A 26,309-nucleotide genomic window follows, 5' to 3' on the forward strand; every position below is an offset into this window, starting at 1 on the left:
CCATGTGCCTCAAGGCACTTCAGTGCTAACAGTGGGCCAAGAGTCCAAAGAGTTACATAGATTGAGAAAAAGAGCAGTGATTATTGTATCACACACGTGTAGCTCATTGCTGAAAGGTCCTGTCAACCAGCTTGCCACATTTAAAAATTGAATTCTGAGGACTGCGTCTCGGCTTACGGCCATACTACCCGAAGATCGCCCGATCTCGTCTGATCTCGGAAGCTAAGCTGGGTCTGGCCTGGTTAGTACTTGGTTGGGGGACTGCCTAGGAATACCAAGTGCTGTAGGCTTTTAGCGATGCTCCCAGTATAGGGCGCACTTTCTCCCTTTTGTTTTTGTCACAATGGCTATAGATACTTGCCACACTTGTCAAAATGCTACATTATGCTCGTCCAAACAATACGCTGGTCTCCACCCAAAACAAGTTTAGTTTTGACTCGGTCTGAAATTTATAGCAAGATTTGCAGTGTCGCCAACAGTGACCCATGTGCCTCAAGGCACTTCAGTGCTAACAGTGGGGCAAAAGTCCATTACATAGGCTGAGAAAAAGAGTAGTGATTATTGTATCACACACGTGTAGCTCATTGTAGAAAGGTCCTGTCAACCAGCTTGCCACATTTAAAAATTGAAGTCTGAGGACTGCGTCTCGGCTTACGGCCATACTACCCGAAGATCGCCCGATCTCGTTTGAGCTCGGAAGCTAAGCTGGGTCTGGCCTGGTTAGTACTTGGATGGGAGACTGCCTAGGAATACCAGGTGCTGTAGGCTTTTAGCGATGCTCCCAGTATAGGGCGCACTTTCTCCCTTTTGTTTTTGTCACAATGGCTATAGATACTTGCCACACTTGTCAAAACGCTACGTTTATGCTTGTCCAAACAAAACACTGGTCTCCACCCAAAACATGTTTAGTTTTGATTCGGTCTGAAATTTATAGCAAGATTTGCAGTGTCGCCAACAGTGACCCATGTGCCTCAAGGCACTTCAGTGCTAACAGTGGGGCAAAAGTCCAAAGAGTTACATAGGCTGAGAAAAAGAGCAGTGATTATTGTATCACACACGTGTAGCTCATTGCAGAAAGGTCCTGTCAACCAGCTTGCCACATTTAAAAGTTGAATTCTGAGGACTGCCTCTCGGCTTACGGCCATACTACCCGAAGATCGCCCGATCTCGTCTGATCTCGGAAGCTAAGCTGGGTCTGGCCTGGTTAGTACTTGGATGGGAGACTGCCTAGGAATACCAGGTGCTGTAGGCTTTTAGCGATGCTCCCAGTATAGGGCGCACTTTCTCCCTTTTGTTTTTCTCACAATGGCTATAGATACTTGCCACACTTGTCAAAACGCTACATTATGCTCGTCCAAACAAAACGCTGATCTCCACCCAAAACATGTTTAGTTTTGACTCGGTCTGAAATTTATAGCAAGATTTGCAGTGTCGCCAACAGTGACCCATGTGCCTCAAGGCACTTCAGTGCTAACAGTGGGGCAAAAGTCCAAAGAGTTACATAGGCTGAGAAAAAGAGCAGTGATTTTTGTATCACACACGTGTAGCTCATTGCAGAAAGGTCCTGTCAACCAGCTTGCCACATTTAAAAGTTGAATTCTGAGGACTGCTTCTCGGCTTACGGCCATACTACCCGAAGATCGCCCGATCTCGTCTGATCTCGGAAGCTAAGCTGGGTCTGGCCTGATTAGTACTTGGATGGGAGACTGCCTAGGAATACCAGGTGCTGTAGGCTTTTAGCGATGTTCCCAGTATAGGGCGCACTTTCTCCCTTTTGTTTTTGTCACAATGGCTATAGATACTTGCCACACTTGTCAAAACGCTACATTATGCTCGTCCAAACACGACGCTGGTCTCCACCCAAAACATGTTTAGTTTTGACTCGGTCTGAAATTTATAGCAAGATTTGCAGTGTCGCCAATAGTGACCCATGTGCCTCAAGGCACTTCAGTGCTAACAGTGGGGCAAAAGTCGTAAGAGTTACATAGGCTGAGAAAAAAAAGCAGTGATTATTGTATCACACACGTGTAGCTCATTGCAGAAAGGTCCTGTCAACCAGCTTGCCACATTTAAAAATTTAATTCTGAGGACTGCCTCTCGGCTTACGGCCATACTACCCGAAGATCGCCCGATCTCGTCTGATCTCGGAAGCTAAGCTGGGTCTGGCCTGGTTAGTACTTGGTTGGGAGACTGCCTAGGAATACCAGGTGCTGTAGGCTTTTAGCGATGCTACCAGTATAGGGCGCACTTTCTCCCTTTTGTTTTTTTCACAATGGCTATAGATATTTGCCACACTTGTCAAAACGCTACATTATGCTTGTCCAAACAAACCGCTGGTCTCCACCCAAAACATGTTTGTTTAGTTTTGACTCGGTCTGAAATTTATAGCAAGATTTGCAGTGTTGCCAACAGTGACCCATGTGCCTCAAGGCAGTTCAGTGCTAACAGTGGGGCAAAAGTCCAAAGAGTTACATAGGCTGAGAAAAAGAGCAGTGATTATTGTATCACACACGTGTAGCTCATTGCAGAAAGGTCCTGTCAACCAGCTTGCCACATTTAAAAATTGAATTCTGAGGACTGCCTCTCGGCTTACGGCCATACTACCGGAAGATCGCCCGATCTCGTCTGATCTCGGAAGCTAAGCTGGGTCTGGCCTGGTTAGTACTTGGACTGGAGACTGCCTAGGAATACCAGGTGCTGTAGGCTTTTAGCGATGCTCCCCGTATAGGGCGCACTTTCTCCCTTTTGTTTTTCTCACAATGGCTATAGATACTTGCCAGACTTGTCAAAACGCTACATTATGCTCGTCCAAACAAAACGCTGGTCTCCACCCAAAACATGTTTAGTTTTGACTCGGTCTGAAATTTATAACAAGATTTGCAGTGTCGCCAACAGTGACCCATGTGCCTCAAGGCACTTCAGTGCTAACAGTGGGGCAAAAGTCCAAAGAGTTACATAGGCTGAGAAAAAGAGCAGTGATTATTGTATCACACACGTGTAGCTCATTGCAGAAAGGTCCTGTCAACCAGCTTGCCACATTTAAAAGTTGAATTCTGAGGACTGCCTCTCGGCTTACGGCCATACTACCCGAAGATCGCCCGATCTCGTCTGATCTCGGAAGCTAAGCTGGGTCTGGCCTGGTTAGTACTTGGATGGGAGACTGCCTAGGAATACCAGGTGCTGTAGGCTTTTAGCGATGCTCCCAGTATAGGGCGCACTTTCTCCCTTTTGTTTTTCTCACAATGGCTATAGATACTTGCCACACTTGTCAAAACGCTACATTATGCTCGTCCAAACAAAACGCTGGTCTCCACCCAAAACATGTTTGTTTAGTTTTGACTCGGTCTGAAATTTATAGCAAGATTTGCAGTGTTGCCAACAGTGACCCATGTGCCTCAAGGCACTTCAGTGCTAACATTGGGGCAAAAGTCCAAAGAGTTACATAGGCTGAGAAAAAGAGCAGTGATTATTGTATCACACACGTGTAGCTCATTGCAGAAAGTTCCTGTCAACCAGCTTGCCACATTTAAAAATTGAATTCTGAGTACTGCGTCTCGGCTTACGGCCATACTACCCGAAGATCGCCCGATCTCGTCTGATCTCGGAAGCTAAGCTGGGTCTGGCCTGGTTAGTACTTGGATGGGAGACTGCCTAGGAATACCAGGTGCTGTAGGCTTTTAGCGATGCTCCCAGTATAGGGCGCACTTTTTCCCTTTTGTTTTTCTCACAATGGCTATAGATACTTGCCACACTTGTCAAAACGCTACATTATGCTCGTCCAAACAAAACGCTGGTCTCCACCCAAAACATGTTTAGTTTTGACTCGGTCTGAAATTTATAGCAAGATTTGCAGTGTCGCCAACAGTGACCCATGTGCCTCAAGGCACTTCAGTGCTAACAGTGGGGCAAAAGTCCAAAGAGTTACATAGGCTGAGAAAAAGAGCAGTGATTTTTGTATCACACACATGTAGCTCATTGCAGAAAGGTCCTGTCAACCAGCTTGCCACTTTTAAAAGTTGAATTCTGAGGACTGCCTCTCGGCTTACGGCCATACTACCCGAAGATCGCCCGATCTCGTCTGATCTCGGAAGCTAAGCTGGGTCTGGCCTGATTAGTACTTGGATGGGAGACTGCCTAGGAATACCAGGTGCTGTAGGCTTTTAGCGATGTTCCCAGTATAGGGCGCACTTTCTCCCTTTTGTTTTTGTCACAATGGCTATAGATACTTGCCACACTTGTCAAAACGCTACATTATGCTCGTCCAAACAAAACGCTGGTCTCCACCCAAAACATGTTTAGTTTTGACTCGGTCTGAAATTTATAGCAAGATTTGCAGTGTCGCCAATAGTGACCCATGTGCCTCAAGGCACTTCAGTGCTAACAGTGGGGCAAAAGTCGTAAGAGTTACATAGGCTGAGAAAAAAAAGCAGTGATTATTGTATCACACACGTGTAGCTCATTGCAGAAAGGTCCTGTCAACCAGCTTGCCACATTTAAAAATTGAATTCTGAGGACTGCCTCTCGGCTTACGGCCATACTACCCGAAGATAGCCCGATCTCGTCTGATCTCGGAAGCTAAGCTGGGTCTGGCCTGGTTAGTACTTGGATGGGAGACTGCCTAGGAATACCAGGTGCTGTAAGCTTTTAGCGATGCTCCCAGTATAGGGCGCACTTTCTCCCTTTTGTTTTTTTCACAATGGCTAGAGATACTTGCCACACTTGTCAAAACGCTACATTATGCTCATCCAAACAAACCGCTGGTCTCCACCCAAAACATGTTTGTTTAGTTTTGACTCGGTCTGAAATTTATAGCAAGATTTGCAGTGTCGCCAACAGTGACCCATGTGCCTCAAGGCACTTCAGTGCTAACAGTGGGGCAAAAGTCCAAAGAGTTACATTGGCTGAGAAAAAGAGCAGTGATTATTGTATCACACACGTGTAGCTAATTGCAGAAAGGTCCTGTCAACCAGCTTGCCACATTTAAAAATTGAATTCTGAGGACTGCCTCTCGGCTTACGGCCATACTACCCGAAGATAGCCCGATCTCGTCTGATCTCGGAAGCTAAGCTGGGTCTGGCCTGGTTAGTACTTGGATGGGAGACTGCCTAGGAATACCAGGTGCTGTAAGCTTTTAGCGATGCTCCCAGTATAGGGCGCACTTTCTCCCTTTTGTTTTTGTCACAATGGCTATAGATACTTGCCACACTTGTCAAAACGCTACGTTTATGCTCGTCCAAACAAAACACTGGTCTCCACCCAAAACATGTTTAGTTTTGACTCGGTCTGAAATTTATAGCAAGATTTGCAGTGTCGCCAACAGTCACCCATGTGCCTCAAGGCACTTCAGTGCTAACAGTGGGCCAAGAGTCCAAAGAGTTACATAGATTGAGAAAAAGAGCAGTGATTATTGTATCACACACGTGTAGCTCATTGCTGAAAGGTCCTGTCAACCAGCTTGCCACATTTAAAAATTGAATTCTGAGGACTGCGTCTCGGCTTACGGCCATACTACCCGAAGATCGCCCGATCTCGTCTGATCTCGGAAGCTAAGCTGGGTCTGGCCTGGTTAGTACTTGGTTGGGGGACTGCCTAGGAATACCAAGTGCTGTAGGCTTTTAGCGATGCTCCCAGTATAGGGCGCACTTTCTCCCTTTTGTTTTTGTCACAATGGCTATAGATACTTGCCACACTTGTCAAAATGCTACATTATGCTCGTCCAAACAATACGCTGGTCTCCACCCAAAACAAGTTTAGTTTTGACTCGGTCTGAAATTTATAGCAAGATTTGCAGTGTCGCCAACAGTGACCCATGTGCCTCAAGGCACTTCAGTGCTAACAGTGGGGCAAAAGTCCAAAGAGTTACATAGGCTGAGAAAAAGAGTAGTGATTATTGTATCACACACGTGTAGCTCATTGTAGAAAGGTCCTGTCAACCAGCTTGCCACATTTAAAAATTGAAGTCTGAGGACTGCGTCTCGGCTTACGGCCATACTACCCGAAGATCACCCGATCTCGTCTGAGCTCGGAAGCTAAGCTGGGTCTGGCCTGGTTAGTACTTGGATGGGAGACTGCCTAGGAATACCAGGTGCTGTAGGCTTTTAGCGATGCTCCCAGTATAGGGCGCACTTTCTCCCTTTTGTTTTTGTCACAATGGCTATAGATACTTGCCACACTTGTCAAAACGCTACGTTTATGCTTGTCCAAACAAAACACTGGTCTCCACCCAAAACATGTTTAGTTTTGACTCGGTCTGAAATTTATAGCAAGATTTGCAGTGTCGCCAACAGTGACCCATGTGCCTCAAGGCACTTCAGTGCTAACAGTGGGGCAAAAGTCCAAAGAGTTACATAGGCTGAGAAAAAGAGCAGTGATTATTGTATCACACACGTGTAGCTCATTGCAGAAAGGTCCTGTCAACCAGCTTGCCACATTTAAAAGTTGAATTCTGAGGACTACCTCTCGGCTTACGGCCATACTACCCGAAGATCGCCCGATCTCGTCTGATCTCGGAAGCTAAGCTGGGTCTGGCCTGGTTAGTACTTGGATGGGAGACTGCCTAGGAATACCAGGTGCTGTAGGCTTTTAGCGATGCTCCCAGTATAGGGCGCACTTTCTCCCTTTTGTTTTTCTCACAATGGCTATAGATACTTGCCACACTTGTCAAAACGCTACATTATGCTCGTCCAAACAAAACGCTGATCTCCACCCAAAACATGTTTAGTTTTGACTCGGTCTGAAATTTATAGCAAGATTTGCAGTGTCGCCAACAGTGACCCATGTGCCTCAAGGCACTTCAGTGCTAACAGTGGGGCAAAAGTCCAAAGAGTTACATAGGCTGAGAAAAAGAGCAGTGATTTTTGTATCACACACGTGTAGCTCATTGCAGAAAGGTCCTGTCAACCAGCTTGCCACATTTAAAAGTTGAATTCTGAGGACTGCCTCTCGGCTTACGGCCATACTACCCGAAGATCGCCCGATCTCGTCTGATCTCGGAAGCTAAGCTGGGTCTGGCCTGATTAGTACTTGGATGGGAGACTGCCTAGGAATACCAGGTGCTGTAGGCTTTTAGCGATGTTCCCAGTATAGGGCGCACTTTCTCCCTTTTGTTTTTGTCACAATGGCTATAGATACTTGCCACACTTGTCAAAACGCTACATTATGCTCGTCCAAACACGACGCTGGTCTCCACCCAAAACATGTTTAGTTTTGACTCGGTCTGAAATTTATAGCAAGATTTGCATTGTCGCCAATAGTGACCCATGTGCCTCAAGGCACTTCAGTGCTAACAGTGGGGCAAAAGTCGTAAGAGTTACATAGGCTGAGAAAAAAAAGCAGTGATTATTGTATCACACACGTGTAGCTCATTGCAGAAAGGTCCTGTCAACCAGCTTGCCACATTTAAAAATTTAATTCTGAGGACCGCCTCTCAGCTTACGGCCATACTACCCGAAGATCGCCCGATCTCGTCTGATCTCGGAAGCTAAGCTGGGTCTGGCCTGGTTAGTACTTGGTTGGGAGACTACCTAGGAATACCAGGTGCTGTAGGCTTTTAGCGATGCTACCAGTATAGGGCGCACTTTCTCCCTTTTGTTTTTTTCACAATGGCTATAGATATTTGCCACACTTGTCAAAACGCTACATTATGCTCGTCCAAACAAACCGCTGGTCTCCACCCAAAACATGTTTGTTTAGTTTTGACTCGGTCTGAAATTTATAGCAAGATTTGCAGTGTTGCCAACAGTGACCCATGTGCCTCAAGGCACTTCAGTGCTAACAGTGGGGCAAAAGTCCAAAGAGTTACATAGGCTGAGAAAAAGAGCAGTGATTATTGTATCACACACGTGTAGCTCATTGCAGAAAGGTCCTGTCAACCAGCTTGCCACATTTAAAAATTGAATTCTGAGGACTGCCTCTCGGCTTACGGCCATACTACCGGAAGATCGCCCGATCTCGTCTGATCTCGGAAGCTAAGCTGGGTCTGGCCTGGTTAGTACTTGGATGGGAGACTGCCTAGGAATACCAGGTGCTGTAGGCTTTTAGCGATGCTCCCCGTATAGGGCGCACTTTCTCCCTTTTGTTTTTCTCACAATGGCTATAGATACTTGCCAGACTTGTCAAAACGCTACATTATGCTCGTCCAAACAAAACGCTGGTCTCCACCCAAAACATGTTTAGTTTTGACTCGGTCTGAAATTTATAGCAAGATTTGCAGTGTCGCCAACAGTGACCCATGTGCCTCAAGGCACTTCAGTGCTAACAGTGGGGCAAAAGTCCAAAGAGTTACATAGGCTGAGAAAAAGAGCAGTGATTATTGTATCACACACGTGTAGCTCATTGCAGAAAGGTCCTGTCAACCAGCTTGCCACATTTAAAAGTTGAATTCTGAGGACTGCCTCTCGGCTTACGGCCATACTACCCGAAGATCGCCCGATCTCGTCTGATCTCGGAAGCTAAGCTGGGGCTGGCCTGGTTAGTACTTGGATGGGAGACTGCCTAGGAATACCAGGTGCTGTAGGCTTTTAGCGATGATCCCAGTATAGGGCGCACTTTCTCCCTTTTGTTTTTCTCACAATGGCTATAGATACTTGCCACACTTGTCAAAACGCTACATTATGCTCGTCCAAACAAAACGCTAGTCTCCACCCAAAACATGTTTGTTTAGTTTTGACTCGGTCTGAAATTTATAGCAAGATTTGCAGTGTTGCCAACAGTGACCCATGTGCCTCAAGGCACTTCAGTGCTAACATTGGGGCAAAAGTCCAAAGAGTTACATAGGCTGAGAAAAAGAGCAGTGATTATTGTATCACACACGTGTAGCTCATTGCAGAAAGGTCCTGTCAACCAGCTTGCCACATTTAAAAATTGAATTCTGAGTACTGCGTCTCGGCTTACGGCCATACTACCCGAAGATCGCCCGATCTCGTCTGATCTCGGAAGCTAAGCTGGGTCTGGCCTGGTTAGTACTTGGATGGGAGACTGCCTAGGAATACCAGGTGCTGTAGGCTTTTAGCGATGCTCCCAGTATAGGGCGCACTTTCTCCCTTTTGTTTTTCTCACAATGGCTATAGATACTTGCCACACTTGTCAAAACGCTACATTATGCTCGTCCAAACAAAACGCTGGTCTCCACCCAAAACATGTTTAGTTTTGACTCGGTCTGAAATTTATAGCAAGATTTGCAGTGTCGCCAACAGTGACCCATGTGCCTCAAGGCACTTCAGTGCTAACAGTGGGGCAAAAGTCCAAAGAGTTACATAGGCTGAGAAAAAGAGCAGTGATTTTTGTATCACACACGTGTAGCTCATTGCAGAAAGGTCCTGTCAACCAGCTTGCCACATTTAAAAGTTGAATTCTGAGGACTGCCTCTCGGCTTACGGCCATACTACCCGAAGATCGCCCGATCTCGTCTGATCTCGGAAGCTAAGCTGGGTCTGGCCTGATTAGTACTTGGATGGGAGACTGCCTAGGAATACCAGGTGCTGTAGGCTTTTAGCGATGTTCCCAGTATAGGGCGCACTTTCTCCCTTTTGTTTTTGTCACAATGGCTATAGATACTTGCCACACTTGTCAAAACGCTACATTATGCTCGTCCAAACAAAACGCTGGTCTCCACCCAAAACATGTTTAGTTTTGACTCGGTCTGAAATTTATAGCAAGATTTGCAGTGTCGCCAATAGTGACCCATGTGCCTCAAGGCACTTCAGTGCTAACAGTGGGGCAAAAGTCGTAAGAGTTACATAGGCTGAGAAAAAAAAGCACTGATTATTGTATCACACACGTGTAGCTCATTGCAGAAAGGTCCTGTCAACCAGCTTGCCACATTTAAAAATTGAATTCTGAGGACTGCCTCTCGGCTTACCGCCATACTACCCGAAGATCGCCCGATCTCGTCTGATCTCGGAAGCTAAGCTGGGTCTGGCCTGGTTAGTACTGGGTTGGGAGACTGCCTAGGAATACCAGGTGCTGTAGGCTTTTAGCGATGCTCCCAGTATAGGGCGCACTTTCTCCCTTTTGTTTTTTTCACAATGGCTATAGATACTTGCCACACTTGTCAAAACGCTGCATTATGCTCGTCCAAACAAACCGCTGGTCTCCACCCAAAACATGTTTGTTTAGTTTTGACTCGGTCTGAAATTTATAGCAAGATTTGCAGTGTTGCCAACAGTGACCCATGTGCCTCAAGGCACTTCAGTGCTAACATTGGGGCAAAAGTCCAAAGAGTTACATAGGCTGAGAAAAAGAGCAGTGATTATTGTATCACACACGTGTAGCTCATTGCAGAAAGGTCCTGTCAACCAGCTTGCCACATTTAAAAATTTAATTCTGAGGACAGCCTCTCGGCTTACGGCCATACTACCCGAAGATAGCCCGATCTCGTTTGATCTCGGAAGCTAAGCTGGGTCTGGCCTGGTTAGTACTGGGTTGGGAGACTGCCTAGGAATACCAGGTGCTGTAGGCTTTTAGCGATGCTCCCAGTATAGGGTGCACTTTCTCCCTTTTGTTTTTTTCACAATGGCTATAGATACTTGCCACACTTGTCAAAACGCTACATTATGCTCGCCCAAACAAACCGCTGGTTTCCACCCAAAACATGTTTGTTTAGTTTTGACTCGGTCTGAAATTTATAGCAAGATTTGCAGTGTCGCCAACAGTGACCCATGTGCCTCAAGGCACTTCAGTGCTAACAGTGGGGCAAAAGTCCAAAGAGTTACATAGGCTGAGAAAAAGAGCAGTGATTATTGTATCACACACGTGTAGCTCATTGCAGAAAGGTCCTGTCAACCAGCTTGCCACATTTAAAAATTGAATTCTGAGGACGGCATCTCGGCTTACGGCCATACTACCCGAAGATCGCCCGATCTCGTCTGAGCTCGGAAGCTAAGCTGGGTCTGGCCTGGTTAGTACTTGGATGGGAGACTGCCTAGGAATACCAGGTGCTGTAGGCTTTTAGCGATGCTCCCAGTATAGGGCGCACTTTCTCCCTTTTGTTTTTGTCACAATGGCTATAGATACTTGCCACACTTGTCAAAACGCTACGTTTATGCTTGTCCAAACAAAACACTGGTCTCCACCCAAAACATGTTTAGTTTTGACTCGGTCTGAAATTTATAGCAAGATTTGCAGTGTCGCCAACAGTGACCCATGTGCCTCAAGGCACTTCAGTGCTAACAGTGGGGCAAAAGTCCAAAGAGTTACATAGGCTGAGAAAAAGAGCAGTGATTATTGTATCACACACGTGTAGCTCATTGCAGAAAGTTCCTGTCAACCAGCTTGCCACATTTAAAAATTGGATTCTGAGGACTGCCTCTCGTCTTACGGCCATACTACCCGAAGATCGCCCGATCTCGTCTGATTTCGGAAGCTAAGCTGGGTCTGGCCTGGTTAGTACTTGGTTGGGAGACTGCCTAGGAATACCAGGTGCTGTAGGCTTTTAGCGATGCTCCCAGTATAGGGCGCACTTTCTCCCTTTTGTTTTTGTCACAATGGCTATTGATACTTGCCACACTTGTCAAAACGCTACATTATGCTCGTCCAAACAAAACGCTGGTCTCCACCCAAAACAAGTTTAGTTTTGACTCGGTCTGAAATTTATAGCAAGAATTGCAGTGTCGCAAACAGTGACCCATGTGCCTCAAGGCACTTCAGTTCTAACAGTGGGGCAAAAGTCCAAAGAGTTACATAAGCTGAGAAAAAGAGCAGTGATTATTTTATCACACACGTGTAGCTCATTGCAGAAAGGTCCTGTCAACCAACTTGCCACATTTAAAAATGTAATTCTGAGGACAGCCTCTCGGCTTACGGCCATACAACCCGAAGATCGCCCGATCTCGTTTGATCTCGGAAGCTAAGCTGGGTCTGGCCTGGTTAGTACTGGGTTGGGAGACTGCCTAGGAATACCAGGTGCTGTAGGCTTTTAGCGATGCTCCCAGTATAGGGCGCACTTTCTCCCTTTTGTTTTTTTCACAATGGCTATAGATACTTGCCACACTTGTCAAAACGCTACATTATGCTCGCCCAAACAAACCGCTGGTCTCCACCCAAAACATGTATGTTTAGTTTTGACTCGGTCTGAAATTTATAGCAAGATTTGCAGTGTCGCCAACAGTGACCCATGTGCCTCAAGGCACTTCTGTGCTAACAGTGGGGCAAAAGTCCAAAGAGTTACATAGGCTGAGAAAAAGACCAGTGATTATTGTATCACACACGTGTAGCTCATTGCAGAAAGGTCCTGTCAACCAGCTTGCCACATTTAAAAATTGAATTTTGAGGTCGGCATCTCGGCTTACGGCCATACTACCCGAAGATCGCCCGATCTCGTCTGATCTCGGAAGCTAAGCTGGGTCTGGCCTGGTTAGTACTTGGATGGGAGACTGCCTAGGAATACCAGGTGCTGTAGGCTTTTAGCGATGCTCCCAGTATAGGGCGCACTTTCTCCCTTTTGTTTTTGTCACAATGGCTATAGATACTTGCCACACTTGTCAAAACGCTACATGATGCTCGTCCAAACAAAACGCTGGTCTCCACCCAAAACATGTTTAGTTTTGACTCGGTCTGAAATTTATAGCAAGATTTGCAGTGTCGCCAACAGTGACCCATGTGCCTCAAGGCACTTCAGTGCTAACAGTGGGGCAAAAGTCCAAAGAGTTACATAGGCTGAGAAAAAGAGCAGTGATTATTGTATCACACACGTGTAGCTCATTGCAGAAAGTTCCTGTCAACCAGCTTGCCACATTTAAAAATTGAATTCTGAGGACTGCCTTTCGGCTTACGGCCATACTACCCGAAGATCGCCCGATCTCGTCCGATCTCGGAAGCTAAGCTGGGTCTGGCCTGGTTAGTACTTGGATGGGAGACTGCCTAGGAATACCAGGTGCTGTAGGCTTTTAGCGATGCTCCCAGTATAGGGCGCACTTTCTCCCTTTTGTTTTTGTCACAATGGCTATAGATACTTGCCACACTTGTCAAAACGCTACATTATGCTCGTCCAAACAAAACGCTGGTCTCCACCCAAAACAAGTTTAGTTTTGACTCGGTCTGAAATTTATAGCAAGATTTGCAGTGTCGCCAACAGTGACCCATGTGCCTCAAGGCACTTCAGTGCTAACAGTGGGGCAAAAGTCCAAAGAGTTACATAAGCTGAGAAAAAGAGCAGTGATTATTTTATCACACACGTGTAGCTCATTGCAGAAAGGTCCTGTCAACCAGCTTGCCACATTTAAAAATTTAATTCTGAGGACAGCCTCTCGGCTTACGGCCATACTACCCGAAGATCGCCCGATCTCGTTTGATCTCGGAAGCTAAGCTGGGTCTGGCCTGGTTAATACTGGGTTGGGAGACTGCCTAGGAATACCAGGTGCTGTAGGCTTTTAGCGATGCTCCCAGTATAGGGCGCACTTTCTCCCTTTTGTTTTTTTCACAATGGCTATAGATACTTGCCACACTTGTCAAAACGCTACATTATGCTCGCCCAAACAAACCGCTGGTCTCCACCCAAAACATGTTTGTTTAGTTTTGACTCGGTCGTAAATGTATAGCAAGATTTGCAGTGTCGCCAACAGTGACCCATGTGCCTCAAGGCACTTCAGTGCTAACAGTGGGGCAAAAGTCCAAAGAGTTACATAGGCTGAGAAAAAGAGCAGTGATTATTGTATCACACACGTGTAGCTCATTGCAGAAAGGTCCTGTCAACCAGCTTGCCACATTTAAAAATTGAATTCTGAGGACGGCATCTCGGCTTACGGCCATACTACCCGAAGATCGCCCGATCTCGTCTGATCTCGGAAGCTAAGCTGGGTCTGGCCTGGTTAGTACTTGGATGGGAGACTGCCTAGGAATACCAGGTGCTGTAGGCTTTTAGCGATGCTCCCAGTATAGGGCGCACTTTCTCCCTTTTGTTTTTGTCACAATGGCTATAGATACTTGCCACACTTGTCAAAACGCTACATGATGCTCGTCCAAACAAAACGCTGGTCTCCACCCAAAACATGTTTAGTTTTGACTCGGTCTGAAATTTATAGCAAGATTTGCAGTGTCGCCAACAGTGACCCATGTGCCTCAAGGCACTTCAGTGCTAACAGTGGGGCAAAAGTCCAAAGAGTTACATAGGCTGAGAAAAAGAGCAGTGATTATTGTATCACACACGTGTAGCTCATTGCAGAAAGTTCCTGTCAACCAGCTTGCCACATTTAAAAATTGAATTCTGAGGACTGCCTTTCGTCTTACGGCCATACTACCCGAAGATCGCCCGATCTCGTCTGATCTCGGAAGCTAAGCTGGGTCTGGCCTGGTTAGTACTTGGATGGGAGACTGCCTAGGAATACCAGGTGCTGTAGGCTTTTAGCGATGCTCCCAGTATAGGGCGCACTTTCTCCCTTTTGTTTTTGTCACAATGGCTATAGATACTTGCCACACTTGTCAAAACGCTACATTATGCTCGTCCAAACAAAACGCTGGTCTCCACCCAAAACAAGTTTAGTTTTGACTCGGTCTGAAATTTATAGCAAGATTTGCAGTGTCGCCAACAGTGACCCATGTGCCTCAAGGCACTTCAGTGCTAACAGTGGGGCAAAAGTCCAAAGAGTTACATAAGCTGAGAAAAAGAGCAGTGATTATTTTATCACACACGTGTAGCTCATTGCAAAAAGGTCCTGTCAACCAGCTTGCCACATTTAAAAATTTAATTCTGAGGACAGCCTCTCGGCTTACGGCCATACTACCCGAAGATCGCCCGATCTCGTTTGATCTCGGAAGCTAAGCTGGGTCTGGCCTGGTTAATACTGGGTTGGGAGACTGCCTAGGAATACCAGGTGCTGTAGGCTTTTAGCGATGCTCCCAGTATAGGGCGCACTTTCTCCCTTTTGTTTTTTTCACAATGGCTATAGATACTTGCCACACTTGTCAAAACGCTACATTATGCTCGCCCAAACAAACCGCTGGTCTCCACCCAAAACATGTTTGTTTAGTTTTGACTCGGTCGTAAATTTATAGCAAGATTTGCAGTGTCGCCAACAGTGACCCATGTGCCTCAAGGCACTTCAGTGCTAACAGTGGGGCAAAAGTCCAAAGAGTTACATAGGCTGAGAAAAAGAGCAGTGATTATTGTATCACACACGTGTAGCTCATTGCAGAAAGTTCCTGTCAACCAGCTTGCCACATTTAAAAATTGGATTCTGAGGACTGCCTCTCGGCTTACGGCCATACTACCCGAAGATCGCCCGATCTCGTCTGATCTCGGAAGCTAAGCTGGGTCTGGCCTGGTTAGTACTTGGTTGGGAGACTGCCTAGGAATGCCAGGTGCTGTAGGCTTTTAGCGATGCTCCCAGTATAGGGCGCACTTTCTCCCTTTTGTTTTTGTCACAATGGCTATTGATACTTGCCACACTTGTCAAAACGCTGCATTATGCTCGTCCAAACAAACCGCTGGTCTCCACCCAAAACATGTTTGTTTAGTTTTGACTCGGTCTGAAATTTATAGCAAGATTTGCAGTGTTGCCAACAGTGACCCATGTGCCTCAAGGCACTTCAGTGCTAACATTGGGGCAAAAGTCCAAAGAGTTACATAGGCTGAGAAAAAGAGCAGTGATTATTGTATCACACACGTGTAGCTCATTGCAGAAAGGTCCTGTCAACCAGCTTGCCACATTTAAAAATTTAATTCTGAGGACAGCCTCTCGGCTTACGGCCATACTACCCGAAGATCGCCCGATCTCGTTTGATCTCGGAAGCTAAGCTGGGTCTGGCCTGGTTAGTACTGGGTTGGGAGACTGCCTAGGAATACCAGGTGCTGTAGGCTTTTAGCGATGCTCCCAGTATAGGGCGCACTTTCTCCCTTTTGTTTTTTTCACAATGGCTATAGATACTTGCCACACTTGTCAAAACGCTACATTATGCTCGCCCAAACAAACCGCTGGTCTCCACCTAAAACATGTTTGTTTAGTTTTGACTCGGTCTGAAATTTATAGCAAGATTTGCAGTGTCGCCAACAGTGACCCATGTGCCTCAAGGCACTTCAGTGCTAACAGTGGGGCAAAAGTCCAAAGAGTTACATAGGCTGAGAAAAAGAGCAGTGATTATTGTATCACACACGTGTAGCTCATTGCAGAAAGGTCCTGTCAACCAGCTTGCCACATTTAAAAATTGAATTCTGAGGACGGTATCTCGGCTTACAGCCATACTACCCGAAGATCGCCCGATCTCGTCTGATCTCGGAAGCTAAGCTGGGTCTGGCCTGGTTAGTACTTGGATGGGAGACTGCCTAGGAATACCAGGTGCTGTAGGCTTTTAGCGATGCTCCCAGTATAGGGCGCACTTTCTCCCTTTTGTTTTTGTCACAATGGCTATAGATACTTGCCACACTTGTCAAAACGCTACATGATGCTCGTCCAAACAAAACGCTGGTCTCCACCCAAAACATGTTTAGTTTTGACTCGGTCTGAAATTTATAGCAAGATTTGCAGTGTCGCCAACAGTGACCCATGTGCCTCAAGGCACTTCAGTGCTAACAGTGGGGCAAAAGTCCAAAGAGTTACATAGGCTGAGAAAAAGAGCAGTGATTATTGTATCACACACGTGTAGCTCATTGCAGAAAGTTCCTGTCAACCAGCTTGCCACATTTAAAAATTGGATTCTGAGGACTGCCTCTCGGCTTACGGCCATACTACCCGAAGATCGCCCGATCTCGTCTGATCTCGGAAGCTAAGCTGGGTCTGGCCTGGTTAGTACTTGGTTGGGAGATTGCCTAGGAATACCAGGTGCTGTAGGCTTTTAGCGATGCTCCCAGTATAGGGCGCACTTTCTCCCTTTTGTTTTTGTCACAATGGCTTTTGATACTTGCCACACTTGTCAAAACGCTACATTATGCTCGTCCAAACAAAACGCTGGTCTCCACCCAAAACAAGTTTAGTTTTGACTCGGTCTGAAATTTATAGCAAGATTTGCAGTGTCGCCAACAGTGACCCATGTGCCTCAAGGCACTTCAGTTCTAACAGTGGGGCAAAAGTCCAAAGAGTTACATAAGCTGAGAAAAAGAGCAGTGATTATTTTATCACACACGTGTAGCTCATTGCAGAAAGGTCCTGTCAACCAGCTTGCCACATTTAAAAATTTAATTCTGAGGACAGCCTCTCGGCTTACGGCCATACTACCCGAAGATCGCCCGATCTCGTCTGATCTCGGAAGCTAAGCTGGGTCTGACCTGGTTAGTACTGGGTTGGGAGACTGCCTAGGAATACCAAGTGCTGTAGGCTTTTAGCGATGCTCCCAGTATAGGGCGCACTTTCTCCCTTTTGTTTTTGTCACAATGGCTATAGATACTTGCCACACTTGTCAAAATGCTACATTATGCTCGTCCAAACAATACGCTGGTCTCCACCCAAAACAAGTTTAGTTTTGACTCGGTCTGAAATTTATAGCAAGATTTGCAGTGTCGCCAACAGTGACCCATGTGCCTCAAGGCACTTCAGTGCTAACAGTGGGGCAAAAGTCCAAAGAGTTACATAGGCTGAGAAAAAGAGTAGTGATTATTGTATCACACACGTGTAGCTCATTGTAGAAAGGTCCTGTCAACCAGCTTGCCACATTTAAAAATTGAAGTCTGAGGACTGCGTCTCGGCTTACGGCCATACTACCCGAAGATCGCCCGATCTCGTCTGAGCTCGGAAGCTAAGCTGGGTCTGGCCTGGTTAGTACTTGGATGGGAGACTGCCTAGGAATACCAGGTGCTGTAGGCTTTTAGCGATGTTCCCAGTATAGGGCGCACTTTCTCCCTTTTGTTTTTGTCACAATGGCTATAGATACTTGCCACACTTGTCAAAACGCTACGTTTATGCTTGTCCAAACAAAACACTGGTCTCCACCCAAAACATGTTTAGTTTTGACTCGGTCTGAAATTTATAGCAAGATTTGCAGTGTCGCCAACAGTGACCCATGTGCCTCAAGGCACTTCAGTGCTAACAGTGGGGCAAAAGTCCAAAGAGTTACATAGGCTGAGAAAAAGAGCAGTGATTTTTGTATCACACACGTGTAGCTCATTGCAGAAAGGTCCTGTCAACCAGCTTGCCACATTTAAAAGTTGAATTCTGAGGACTGCCTCTCGGCTTACGGCCATACTACCCGAAGATCGCCCGATCTCGTCTGATCTCGGAAGCTAAGCTGGGTCTGGCCTGATTAGTACTTGGATGGGAGACTGCCTAGGAATACCAGGTGCTGTAGGCTTTTAGCGATGTTCCCAGTATAGGGCGCACTTTCTCCCTTTTGTTTTTGTCACAATGGCTATAGATACTTGCCACACTTGTCAAAACGCTACATTATGCTCGTCCAAACACGACGCTGGTCTCCACCCAAAACATGTTTAGTTTTGACTCGGTCTGAAATTTATAGCAAGATTTGCATTGTCGCCAATAGTGACCCATGTGCCTCAAGGCACTTCAGTGCTAACAGTGGGGCAAAAGTCGTAAGAGTTACATAGGCTGAGAAAAAAAAGCAGTGATTATTGTATCACACACGTGTAGCTCATTGCAGAAAGGTCCTGTCAACCAGCTTGCCACATTTAAAAATTTAATTCTGAGGACTGCCTCTCGGCTTACGGCCATACTACCCGAAGATCGCCCGATCTCGTCTGATCTCGGAAGCTAAGCTGGGTCTGGCCTGGTTAGTACTTGGTTGGGAGACTACCTAGGAATACCACGTGCTGTAGGCTTTTAGCGATGCTACCAGTATAGGGCGCACTTTCTCCCTTTTGTTTTTTTCACAATGGCTATAGATATTTGCCACACTTGTCAAAACGCTACATTATGCTCGTCCAAACAAACCGCTGGTCTCCACCCAAAACATGTTTGTTTAGTTTTGACTCGGTCTGAAATTTATAGCAAGATTTGCAGTGTTGCCAACAGTGACCCATGTGCCTCAAGGCACTTCAGTGCTAACAGTGGGGCAAAAGTCCAAAGAGTTACATAGGCTGAGAAAAAGAGCAGTGATTATTGTATCACACACGTGTAGCTCATTGCAGAAAGGTCCTGTCAACCAGCTTGCCACATTTAAAAATTGAATTCTGAGGACTGCCTCTCGGCTTACGGCCATACTACCGGAAGATCGCCCGATCTCGTCTGATCTCGGAAGCTAAGCTGGGTCTGGCCTGGTTAGTACTTGGATGGGAGACTGCCTAGGAATACCAGGTGCTGTAGGCTTTTAGCGATGCTCCCCGTATAGGGCGCACTTTCTCCCTTTTGTTTTTCTCACAATGGCTATAGATACTTGCCAGACTTGTCAAAACGCTACATTATGCTCGTCCAAACAAAACGCTGGTCTCCACCCAAAACATGTTTAGTTTTGACTCGGTCTGAAATTTATAGCAAGATTTGCAGTGTCGCCAACAGTGACCCATGTGCCTCAAGGCACTTCAGTGCTAACAGTGGGGCAAAAGTCCAAAGAGTTACATAGGCTGAGAAAAAGAGCAGTGATTATTGTATCACACACGTGTAGCTCATTGCAGAAAGGTCCTGTCAACCAGCTTGCCACATTTAAAAGTTGAATTCTGAGGACTGCCTCTCGGCTTACGGCCATACTACCCGAAGATCGCCCGATCTCGTCTGATCTCGGAAGCTAAGCTGGGTCTGGCCTGGTTAGCACTTGGATGGGAGACTGCCTAGGAATACCAGGTGCTGTAGGCTTTTAGCGATGCTCCCAGTATAGGGCGCACTTTCTCCCTTTTGTTTTTCTCACAATGGCTATAGATACTTGCCACACTTGTCAAAACGCTACATTATGCTCGTCCAAACAAAACGCTGGTCTCCACCCAAAACATGTTTGTTTAGTTTTGACTCGGTCTGAAATTTATAGCAAGATTTGCAGTGTTGCCAACAGTGACCCATGTGCCTCAAGGCACTTCAGTGCTAACATTGGGGCAAAAGTCCAAAGAGTTACATAGGCTGAGAAAAAGAGCAGTGATTATTGTATCACACACGTGTAGCTCATTGCAGAAAGGTCCTGTCAACCAGCTTGCCACATTTAAAAATTGAATTCTGAGTACTGCGTCTCGGCTTACGGCCATACTACCCGAAGATCGCCCGATCTCGTCTGATCTCGGAAGCTAAGCTGGGTCTGGCCTGGTTAGTACTTGGATGGGAGACTGCCTAGGAATACCAGGTGCTGTAGGCTTTTAGCGATGCTCCCAGTATAGGGCGCACTTTCTCCCTTTTGTTTTTCTCACAATGGCTATAGATACTTGCCACACTTGTCAAAACGCTACATTATGCTCGTCCAAACAAAACGCTGGTCTCCACCCAAAACATGTTTAGTTTTGACTCGGTCTGAAATTTATAGCAAGATTTGCAGTGTCGCCAACAGTGACCCATGTGCCTCAAGGCACTTCAGTGCTAACAGTGGGGCAAAAGTCCAAAGAGTTACATAGGCTGAGAAAAAGAGCAGTGATTTTTGTATCACACACGTGTAGCTCATTGCAGAAAGGTCCTGTCAACCAGCTTGCCACATTTAAAAGTTGAATTCTGAGGACTGCCTCTCGGCTTACGGCCATACTACCCGAAGATCGCCCGATCTCGTCTGATCTCGGAAGCTAAGCTGGGTCTGGCCTGATTAGTACTTGGATGGGAGACTGCCTAGGAATACCAGGTGCTGTAGGCTTTTAGCGATGTTCCCAGTATAGGGCGCACTTTCTCCCTTTTGTTTTTGTCACAATGGCTATAGATACTTGCCACACTTGTCAAAACGCTACATTATGCTCGTCCAAACAAAACGCTGGTCTCCACCCAAAACATGTTTAGTTTTGACTCGGTCTGAAATTTATAGCAAGATTTGCAGTGTCGCCAATAGTGACCCATGTGCCTCAAGGCACTTCAGTGCTAACAGTGGGGCAAAAGTCGTAAGAGTTACATAGGCTGAGAAAAAAAAGCAGTGATTATTGTATCACACACGTGTAGCTCATTGCAGAAAGGTCCTGTCAACCAGCTTGCCACATTTAAAAATTGAATTCTGAGGACTGCCTCTCGGCTTACCGCCATACTACCCGAAGATCGCCCGATCTCGTCTGATCTCGGAAGCTAAGCTGGGTCTGGCCTGGTTAGTACTGGGTTGGGAGACTGCCTAGGAATACCAGGTGCTGTAGGCTTTTAGCGATGCTCCCAGTATAGGGCGCACTTTCTCCCTTTTGTTTTTTTCACAATGGCTATAGATACTTGCCACACTTGTCAAAACGCTGCATTATGCTCGTCCAAACAAACCGCTGGTCTCCACCCAAAACATGTTTGTTTAGTTTTGACTCGGTCTGAAATTTATAGCAAGATTTGCAGTGTTGCCAACAGTGACCCATGTGCCTCAAGGCACTTCAGTGCTAACATTGGGGCAAAAGTCCAAAGAGTTACATAGGCTGAGAAAAAGAGCAGTGATTATTGTATCACACACGTGTAGCTCATTGCAGAAAGGTCCTGTCAACCAGCTTGCCACATTTAAAAATTTAATTCTGAGGACAGCCTCTCGGCTTACGGCCATACTACCCGAAGATCGCCCGATCTCGTTTGATCTCGGAAGCTAAGCTGGGTCTGGCCTGGTTAGTACTGGGTTGGGAGACTGCCTAGGAATACCAGGTGCTGTAGGCTTTTAGCGATGCTCCCAGTATAGGGCGCACTTTCTCCCTTTTGTTTTTTTCACAATGGCTATAGATACTTGCCACACTTGTCAAAACGCTACATTATGCTCGCCCAAACAAACCGCTGGTTTCCACCCAAAACATGTTTGTTTAGTTTTGACTCGGTCTGAAATTTATAGCAAGATTTGCAGTGTCGCCAACAGTGACCCATGTGCCTCAAGGCACTTCAGTGCTAACAGTGGGGCAAAAGTCCAAAGAGTTACATAGGCTGAGAAAAAGAGCAGTGATTATTATATCACACACGTGTAGCTCATTGCAGAAAGGTCCTGTCAACCAGCTTGCCACATTTAAAAATTGAATTCTGAGGACGGCATCTCGGCTTACGGCCATACTACCCGAAGATCGCCCGATCTCGTCTGAGCTCGGAAGCTAAGCTGGGTCTGGCCTGGTTAGTACTTGGATGGGAGACTGCCTAGGAATACCAGGTGCTGTAGGCTTTTAGCGATGCTCCCAGTATAGGGCGCACTTTCTCCCTTTTGTTTTTGTCACAATGGCTATAGATACTTGCCACACTTGTCAAAACGCTACGTTTATGCTTGTCCAAACAAAACACTGGTCTCCACCCAAAACATGTTTAGTTTTGACTCGGTCTGAAATTTATAGCAAGATTTGCAGTGTCGCCAACAGTGACCCATGTGCCTCAAGGCACTTCAGTGCTAACAGTGGGGCAAAAGTCCAAAGAGTTACATAGGCTGAGAAAAAGAGCAGTGATTATTGTATCACACACGTGTAGCTCATTGCAGAAAGTTCCTGTCAACCAGCTTGCCACATTTAAAAATTGGATTCTGAGGACTGCCTCTCGTCTTACGGCCATACTACCCGAAGATCGCCCGATCTCGTCTGATTTCGGAAGCTAAGCTGGGTCTGGCCTGGTTAGTACTTGGTTGGGAGACTACCTAGGAATACCAGGTGCTGTAGGCTTTTAGCGATGCTCCCAGTATAGGGCGCACTTTCTCCCTTTTGTTTTTGTCACAATGGCTATTGATACTTGCCACACTTGTCAAAACGCTACATTATGCTCGTCCAAACAAAACGCTGGTCTCCACCCAAAACAAGTTTAGTTTTGACTCGGTCTGAAATTTATAGCAAGATTTGCAGTGTCGCCAACAGTGACCCATGTGCCTCAAGGCACTTCAGTTCTAACAGTGGGGCAAAAGTCCAAAGAGTTACATAAGCTGAGAAAAAGAGCAGTGATTATTTTATCACACACGTGTAGCTCATTGCAGAAAGGTCCTGTCAACCAACTTGCCACATTTAAAAATGTAATTCTGAGGACAGCCTCTCGGCTTACGGCCATACAACCCGAAGATCGCCCGATCTCGTTTGATCTCGGAAGCTAAGCTGGGTCTGGCCTGGTTAGTACTGGGTTGGGAGACTGCCTAGGAATACCAGGTGCTGTAGGCTTTTAGCGATGCTCCCAGTATAGGGCGCACTTTCTCCCTTTTGTTTTTTTCACAATGGCTATAGATACTTGCCACACTTGTCAAAACGCTACATTATGCTCGCCCAAACAAACCGCTGGTCTCCACCCAAAACATGTATGTTTAGTTTTGACTCGGTCTGAAATTTATAGCAAGATTTGCAGTGTCGCCAACAGTGACCCATGTGCCTCAAGGCACTTCTGTGCTAACAGTGGGGCAAAAGTCCAAAGAGTTACATAGGCTGAGAAAAAGACCAGTGATTATTGTATCACACACGTGTAGCTCATTGCAGAAAGGTCCTGTCAACCAGCTTGCCACATTTAAAAATTGAATTCTGAGGTCGGCATCTCGGCTTACGGCCATACTACCCGAAGATCGCCCGATCTCGTCTGATCTCGGAAGCTAAGCTGGGTCTGGCCTGGTTAGTACTTGGATGGGAGACTGCCTAGGAATACCAGGTGCTGTAGGCTTTTAGCGATGCTCCCAGTATAGGGCGCACTTTCTCCCTTTTGTTTTTGTCACAATGGCTATAGATACTTGCCACACTTGTCAAAACGCTACAAGATGCTCGTCCAAACAAAACGCTGGTCTCCACCCAAAACATGTTTAGTTTTGACTCGGTCTGAAATTTATAGCAAGATTTGCAGTGTCGCCAACAGTGACCCATGTGCCTCAAGGCACTTCAGTGCTAACAGTGGGGCAAAAGTCCAAAGAGTTACATAGGCTGAGAAAAAGAGCAGTGATTATTGTATCACACACGTGTAGCTCATTGCAGAAAGGTCCTGTCAACCAGCTTGCCACATTTAAAAATGTAATTCTGAGGACAGCCTCTCGGCTTACGGCCATACTACCCGAAGATCGCCCGATCTCGTTTGATCTCGGAAGCTAAGCTGGGTCTGGCCTGGTTAATACTGGGTTGGGAGACTGCCTAGGAATACCAGGTGCTGTAGGCTTTTAGCGATGCTCCCAGTATAGGGCGCACTTTCTCCCTTTTGTTTTTTTCACAATGGCTATAGATACTTGCCACACTTGTCAAAACGCTACATTATGCTCGCCCAAACAAACCGCTGGTCTCCACCCAAAACATGTTTGTTTAGTTTTGACTCGGTCGTAAATGTATAGCAAGATTTGCAGTGTCGCCAACAGTGACCCATGTGCCTCAAGGCACTTCAGTGCTAACAGTGGGGCAAAAGTCCAAAGAGTTACATAGGCTGAGAAAAAGAGCAGTGATTATTGTATCACACACGTGTAGCTCATTGCAGAAAGGTCCTGTCAACCAGCTTGCCACATTTAAAAATTGAATTCTGAGGACGGCATCTCGGCTTACGGCCATACTACCCGAAGATCGCCCGATCTCGTCTGATCTCGGAAGCTAAGCTGGGTCTGGCCTGGTTAGTACTTGGATGGGAGACTGCCTAGGAATACCAGGTGCTGTAGGCTTTTAGCGATGCTCCCAGTATAGGGCGCACTTTCTCCCTTTTGTTTTTGTCACAATGGCTATAGATACTTGCCACACTTGTCAAAACGCTACATGATGCTCGTCCAAACAAAACGCTGGTCTCCACCCAAAACATGTTTAGTTTTGACTCGGTCTGAAATTTATAGCAAGATTTGCAGTGTCGCCAACAGTGACCCATGTGCCTCAAGGCACTTCAGTGCTAACAGTGGGGCAAAAGTCCAAAGAGTTACATAGGCTGAGAAAAAGAGCAGTGATTATTGTATCACACACGTGTAGCTCATTGCAGAAAGTTCCTGTCAACCAGCTTGCCACATTTAAAAATTGAATTCTGAGGACGGTATCTCGGCTTACGGCCATACTACCCGAAGATCGCCCGATCTCGTCTGATCTCGGAAGCTAAGCTGGGTCTGGCCTGGTTAGTACTTGGATGGGAGACTGCCTAGGAATACCAGGTGCTGTAGGCTTTTAGCGATGCTCCCAGTATAGGGCGCACTTTCTCCCTTTTGTTTTTGTCACAATGGCTATAGATACTTGCCACACTTGTCAAAACGCTACATTATGCTCGTCCAAACAAAACGCTGGTCTCCACCCAAAACAAGTTTAGTTTTTACTCGGTCTGAAATTTATAGCAAGATTTGCAGTGTCGCCAACAGTGACCCATGTGCCTAGAGGCACTTCAGTGCTAACAGTGGGGCAAAAGTCCAAAGAGTTACATAAGCTGAGAAAAAGAGCAGTGATTATTTTATCACACACGTGTAGCTCATTGCAAAAAGGTCCTGTCAACCAGCTTGCCACATTTAAAAATTTAATTCTGAGGACAGCCTCTCGGCTTACGGCCATACTACCCGAAGATCGCCCGATCTCGTTTGATCTCGGAAGCTAAGCTGGGTCTGGCCTGGTTAATACTGGGTTGGGAGACTGCCTAGGAATACCAGGTGCTGTAGGCTTTTAGCGATGCTCCCAGTATAGGGCGCACTTTCTCCCTTTTGTTTTTTTCACAATGGCTATAGATACTTGCCACACTTGTCAAAACGCTACATTATGCTCGCCCAAACAAACCGCTGGTCTCCACCCAAAACATGTTTGTTTAGTTTTGACTCGGTCGTAAATTTATAGCAAGATTTGCAGTGTCGCCAACAGTGACCCATGTGCCTCAAGGCACTTCAGTGCTAACAGTGGGGCAAAAGTCCAAAGAGTTACATAGGCTGAGAAAAAGAGCAGTGATTATTGTATCACACACGTGTAGCTCATTGCAGAAAGGTCCTGTCAACCAGCTTGCCACATTTAAAAATTTAATTCTGAGGACAGCCTCTCGGCTTACGGCCATACTACCCGAAGATCGCCCGATCTCGTTTGATCTCGGAAGCTAAGCTGGGTCTGGCCTGGTTAATACTGGGTTGGGAGACTGCCTAGGAATACCAGGTGCTGTAGGCTTTTAGCGATGCTCCCAGTATAGGGCGCACTTTCTCCCTTTTGTTTTTTTCACAATGGCTATAGATACTTGCCACACTTGTCAAAACGCTACATTATGCTCGCCCAAACAAACCGCTGGTCTCCACCCAAAACATGTTTGTTTAGTTTTGACTCGGTCGTAAATGTATAGCAAGATTTGCAGTGTCGCCAACAGTGACCCATGTGCCTCAAGGCACTTCAGTGCTAACAGTGGGGCAAAAGTCCAAAGAGTTACATAGGCTGAGAAAAAGAGCAGTGATTATTGTATCACACACGTGTAGCTCATTGCAGAAAGGTCCTGTCAACCAGCTTGCCACAT

The 26,309-nt window shown here is 46.4% G+C and overlaps 54 pseudogenes; all 54 read left to right on the forward strand.

Moving 5' to 3' along the window:
• The first annotated feature begins 171 nt into the window (after positions 1 to 171).
• Positions 172 to 290, forward strand: LOC133566588 (5S ribosomal RNA; annotated as a pseudogene).
• Positions 291 to 649: 359 nt separating this feature from the next.
• Positions 650 to 768, forward strand: LOC133565702 (5S ribosomal RNA; annotated as a pseudogene).
• Positions 769 to 1,133: 365 nt separating this feature from the next.
• On the forward strand, positions 1,134 to 1,252 carry LOC133567694 (5S ribosomal RNA; annotated as a pseudogene).
• Positions 1,253 to 1,616: 364 nt separating this feature from the next.
• LOC133565065 (5S ribosomal RNA) lies at positions 1,617 to 1,735 on the forward strand (annotated as a pseudogene).
• A 365-nt stretch (positions 1,736 to 2,100) lies between these two features.
• On the forward strand, positions 2,101 to 2,219 carry LOC133565298 (5S ribosomal RNA; annotated as a pseudogene).
• Positions 2,220 to 2,587: 368 nt separating this feature from the next.
• On the forward strand, positions 2,588 to 2,706 carry LOC133567104 (5S ribosomal RNA; annotated as a pseudogene).
• A 364-nt stretch (positions 2,707 to 3,070) lies between these two features.
• LOC133567695 (5S ribosomal RNA) lies at positions 3,071 to 3,189 on the forward strand (annotated as a pseudogene).
• A 368-nt stretch (positions 3,190 to 3,557) lies between these two features.
• Positions 3,558 to 3,676, forward strand: LOC133567696 (5S ribosomal RNA; annotated as a pseudogene).
• Positions 3,677 to 4,040: 364 nt separating this feature from the next.
• LOC133565067 (5S ribosomal RNA) lies at positions 4,041 to 4,159 on the forward strand (annotated as a pseudogene).
• Positions 4,160 to 4,524: 365 nt separating this feature from the next.
• LOC133565595 (5S ribosomal RNA) lies at positions 4,525 to 4,643 on the forward strand (annotated as a pseudogene).
• A 368-nt stretch (positions 4,644 to 5,011) lies between these two features.
• LOC133565596 (5S ribosomal RNA) lies at positions 5,012 to 5,130 on the forward strand (annotated as a pseudogene).
• A 365-nt stretch (positions 5,131 to 5,495) lies between these two features.
• LOC133566589 (5S ribosomal RNA) lies at positions 5,496 to 5,614 on the forward strand (annotated as a pseudogene).
• A 364-nt stretch (positions 5,615 to 5,978) lies between these two features.
• On the forward strand, positions 5,979 to 6,097 carry LOC133565983 (5S ribosomal RNA; annotated as a pseudogene).
• Positions 6,098 to 6,462: 365 nt separating this feature from the next.
• LOC133567698 (5S ribosomal RNA) lies at positions 6,463 to 6,581 on the forward strand (annotated as a pseudogene).
• Positions 6,582 to 6,945: 364 nt separating this feature from the next.
• Positions 6,946 to 7,064, forward strand: LOC133565068 (5S ribosomal RNA; annotated as a pseudogene).
• Positions 7,065 to 7,429: 365 nt separating this feature from the next.
• On the forward strand, positions 7,430 to 7,548 carry LOC133565126 (5S ribosomal RNA; annotated as a pseudogene).
• A 368-nt stretch (positions 7,549 to 7,916) lies between these two features.
• On the forward strand, positions 7,917 to 8,035 carry LOC133566017 (5S ribosomal RNA; annotated as a pseudogene).
• Positions 8,036 to 8,399: 364 nt separating this feature from the next.
• LOC133565655 (5S ribosomal RNA) lies at positions 8,400 to 8,518 on the forward strand (annotated as a pseudogene).
• Positions 8,519 to 8,886: 368 nt separating this feature from the next.
• LOC133567699 (5S ribosomal RNA) lies at positions 8,887 to 9,005 on the forward strand (annotated as a pseudogene).
• A 364-nt stretch (positions 9,006 to 9,369) lies between these two features.
• Positions 9,370 to 9,488, forward strand: LOC133565070 (5S ribosomal RNA; annotated as a pseudogene).
• A 365-nt stretch (positions 9,489 to 9,853) lies between these two features.
• Positions 9,854 to 9,972, forward strand: LOC133566492 (5S ribosomal RNA; annotated as a pseudogene).
• Positions 9,973 to 10,340: 368 nt separating this feature from the next.
• LOC133566562 (5S ribosomal RNA) lies at positions 10,341 to 10,459 on the forward strand (annotated as a pseudogene).
• A 368-nt stretch (positions 10,460 to 10,827) lies between these two features.
• On the forward strand, positions 10,828 to 10,946 carry LOC133565383 (5S ribosomal RNA; annotated as a pseudogene).
• A 365-nt stretch (positions 10,947 to 11,311) lies between these two features.
• Positions 11,312 to 11,430, forward strand: LOC133566806 (5S ribosomal RNA; annotated as a pseudogene).
• Positions 11,431 to 11,794: 364 nt separating this feature from the next.
• LOC133565797 (5S ribosomal RNA) lies at positions 11,795 to 11,913 on the forward strand (annotated as a pseudogene).
• A 368-nt stretch (positions 11,914 to 12,281) lies between these two features.
• Positions 12,282 to 12,400, forward strand: LOC133567700 (5S ribosomal RNA; annotated as a pseudogene).
• A 364-nt stretch (positions 12,401 to 12,764) lies between these two features.
• LOC133565392 (5S ribosomal RNA) lies at positions 12,765 to 12,883 on the forward strand (annotated as a pseudogene).
• A 364-nt stretch (positions 12,884 to 13,247) lies between these two features.
• LOC133566507 (5S ribosomal RNA) lies at positions 13,248 to 13,366 on the forward strand (annotated as a pseudogene).
• Positions 13,367 to 13,734: 368 nt separating this feature from the next.
• LOC133567701 (5S ribosomal RNA) lies at positions 13,735 to 13,853 on the forward strand (annotated as a pseudogene).
• A 364-nt stretch (positions 13,854 to 14,217) lies between these two features.
• LOC133565664 (5S ribosomal RNA) lies at positions 14,218 to 14,336 on the forward strand (annotated as a pseudogene).
• A 364-nt stretch (positions 14,337 to 14,700) lies between these two features.
• LOC133566508 (5S ribosomal RNA) lies at positions 14,701 to 14,819 on the forward strand (annotated as a pseudogene).
• A 368-nt stretch (positions 14,820 to 15,187) lies between these two features.
• LOC133565782 (5S ribosomal RNA) lies at positions 15,188 to 15,306 on the forward strand (annotated as a pseudogene).
• A 368-nt stretch (positions 15,307 to 15,674) lies between these two features.
• Positions 15,675 to 15,793, forward strand: LOC133565546 (5S ribosomal RNA; annotated as a pseudogene).
• Positions 15,794 to 16,161: 368 nt separating this feature from the next.
• On the forward strand, positions 16,162 to 16,280 carry LOC133567774 (5S ribosomal RNA; annotated as a pseudogene).
• A 364-nt stretch (positions 16,281 to 16,644) lies between these two features.
• LOC133566140 (5S ribosomal RNA) lies at positions 16,645 to 16,763 on the forward strand (annotated as a pseudogene).
• A 364-nt stretch (positions 16,764 to 17,127) lies between these two features.
• Positions 17,128 to 17,246, forward strand: LOC133566884 (5S ribosomal RNA; annotated as a pseudogene).
• Positions 17,247 to 17,610: 364 nt separating this feature from the next.
• LOC133565384 (5S ribosomal RNA) lies at positions 17,611 to 17,729 on the forward strand (annotated as a pseudogene).
• Positions 17,730 to 18,094: 365 nt separating this feature from the next.
• On the forward strand, positions 18,095 to 18,213 carry LOC133565071 (5S ribosomal RNA; annotated as a pseudogene).
• Positions 18,214 to 18,578: 365 nt separating this feature from the next.
• LOC133566635 (5S ribosomal RNA) lies at positions 18,579 to 18,697 on the forward strand (annotated as a pseudogene).
• Positions 18,698 to 19,065: 368 nt separating this feature from the next.
• On the forward strand, positions 19,066 to 19,184 carry LOC133566018 (5S ribosomal RNA; annotated as a pseudogene).
• Positions 19,185 to 19,548: 364 nt separating this feature from the next.
• On the forward strand, positions 19,549 to 19,667 carry LOC133566435 (5S ribosomal RNA; annotated as a pseudogene).
• Positions 19,668 to 20,035: 368 nt separating this feature from the next.
• LOC133567702 (5S ribosomal RNA) lies at positions 20,036 to 20,154 on the forward strand (annotated as a pseudogene).
• Positions 20,155 to 20,518: 364 nt separating this feature from the next.
• Positions 20,519 to 20,637, forward strand: LOC133565072 (5S ribosomal RNA; annotated as a pseudogene).
• A 365-nt stretch (positions 20,638 to 21,002) lies between these two features.
• LOC133566493 (5S ribosomal RNA) lies at positions 21,003 to 21,121 on the forward strand (annotated as a pseudogene).
• Positions 21,122 to 21,489: 368 nt separating this feature from the next.
• Positions 21,490 to 21,608, forward strand: LOC133565547 (5S ribosomal RNA; annotated as a pseudogene).
• Positions 21,609 to 21,976: 368 nt separating this feature from the next.
• On the forward strand, positions 21,977 to 22,095 carry LOC133565385 (5S ribosomal RNA; annotated as a pseudogene).
• A 365-nt stretch (positions 22,096 to 22,460) lies between these two features.
• Positions 22,461 to 22,579, forward strand: LOC133566777 (5S ribosomal RNA; annotated as a pseudogene).
• A 364-nt stretch (positions 22,580 to 22,943) lies between these two features.
• LOC133565811 (5S ribosomal RNA) lies at positions 22,944 to 23,062 on the forward strand (annotated as a pseudogene).
• Positions 23,063 to 23,430: 368 nt separating this feature from the next.
• Positions 23,431 to 23,549, forward strand: LOC133567704 (5S ribosomal RNA; annotated as a pseudogene).
• A 364-nt stretch (positions 23,550 to 23,913) lies between these two features.
• LOC133566510 (5S ribosomal RNA) lies at positions 23,914 to 24,032 on the forward strand (annotated as a pseudogene).
• Positions 24,033 to 24,400: 368 nt separating this feature from the next.
• On the forward strand, positions 24,401 to 24,519 carry LOC133567705 (5S ribosomal RNA; annotated as a pseudogene).
• A 364-nt stretch (positions 24,520 to 24,883) lies between these two features.
• Positions 24,884 to 25,002, forward strand: LOC133567706 (5S ribosomal RNA; annotated as a pseudogene).
• A 364-nt stretch (positions 25,003 to 25,366) lies between these two features.
• On the forward strand, positions 25,367 to 25,485 carry LOC133566511 (5S ribosomal RNA; annotated as a pseudogene).
• Positions 25,486 to 25,853: 368 nt separating this feature from the next.
• On the forward strand, positions 25,854 to 25,972 carry LOC133566513 (5S ribosomal RNA; annotated as a pseudogene).
• Positions 25,973 to 26,309: the final 337 nt, after the last annotated feature.

This window comes from Nerophis ophidion, linkage group LG13 (genome assembly GCF_033978795.1).
Source record: "Nerophis ophidion isolate RoL-2023_Sa linkage group LG13, RoL_Noph_v1.0, whole genome shotgun sequence".
NCBI lineage: Eukaryota > Metazoa > Chordata > Actinopteri > Syngnathiformes > Syngnathidae > Nerophis > Nerophis ophidion.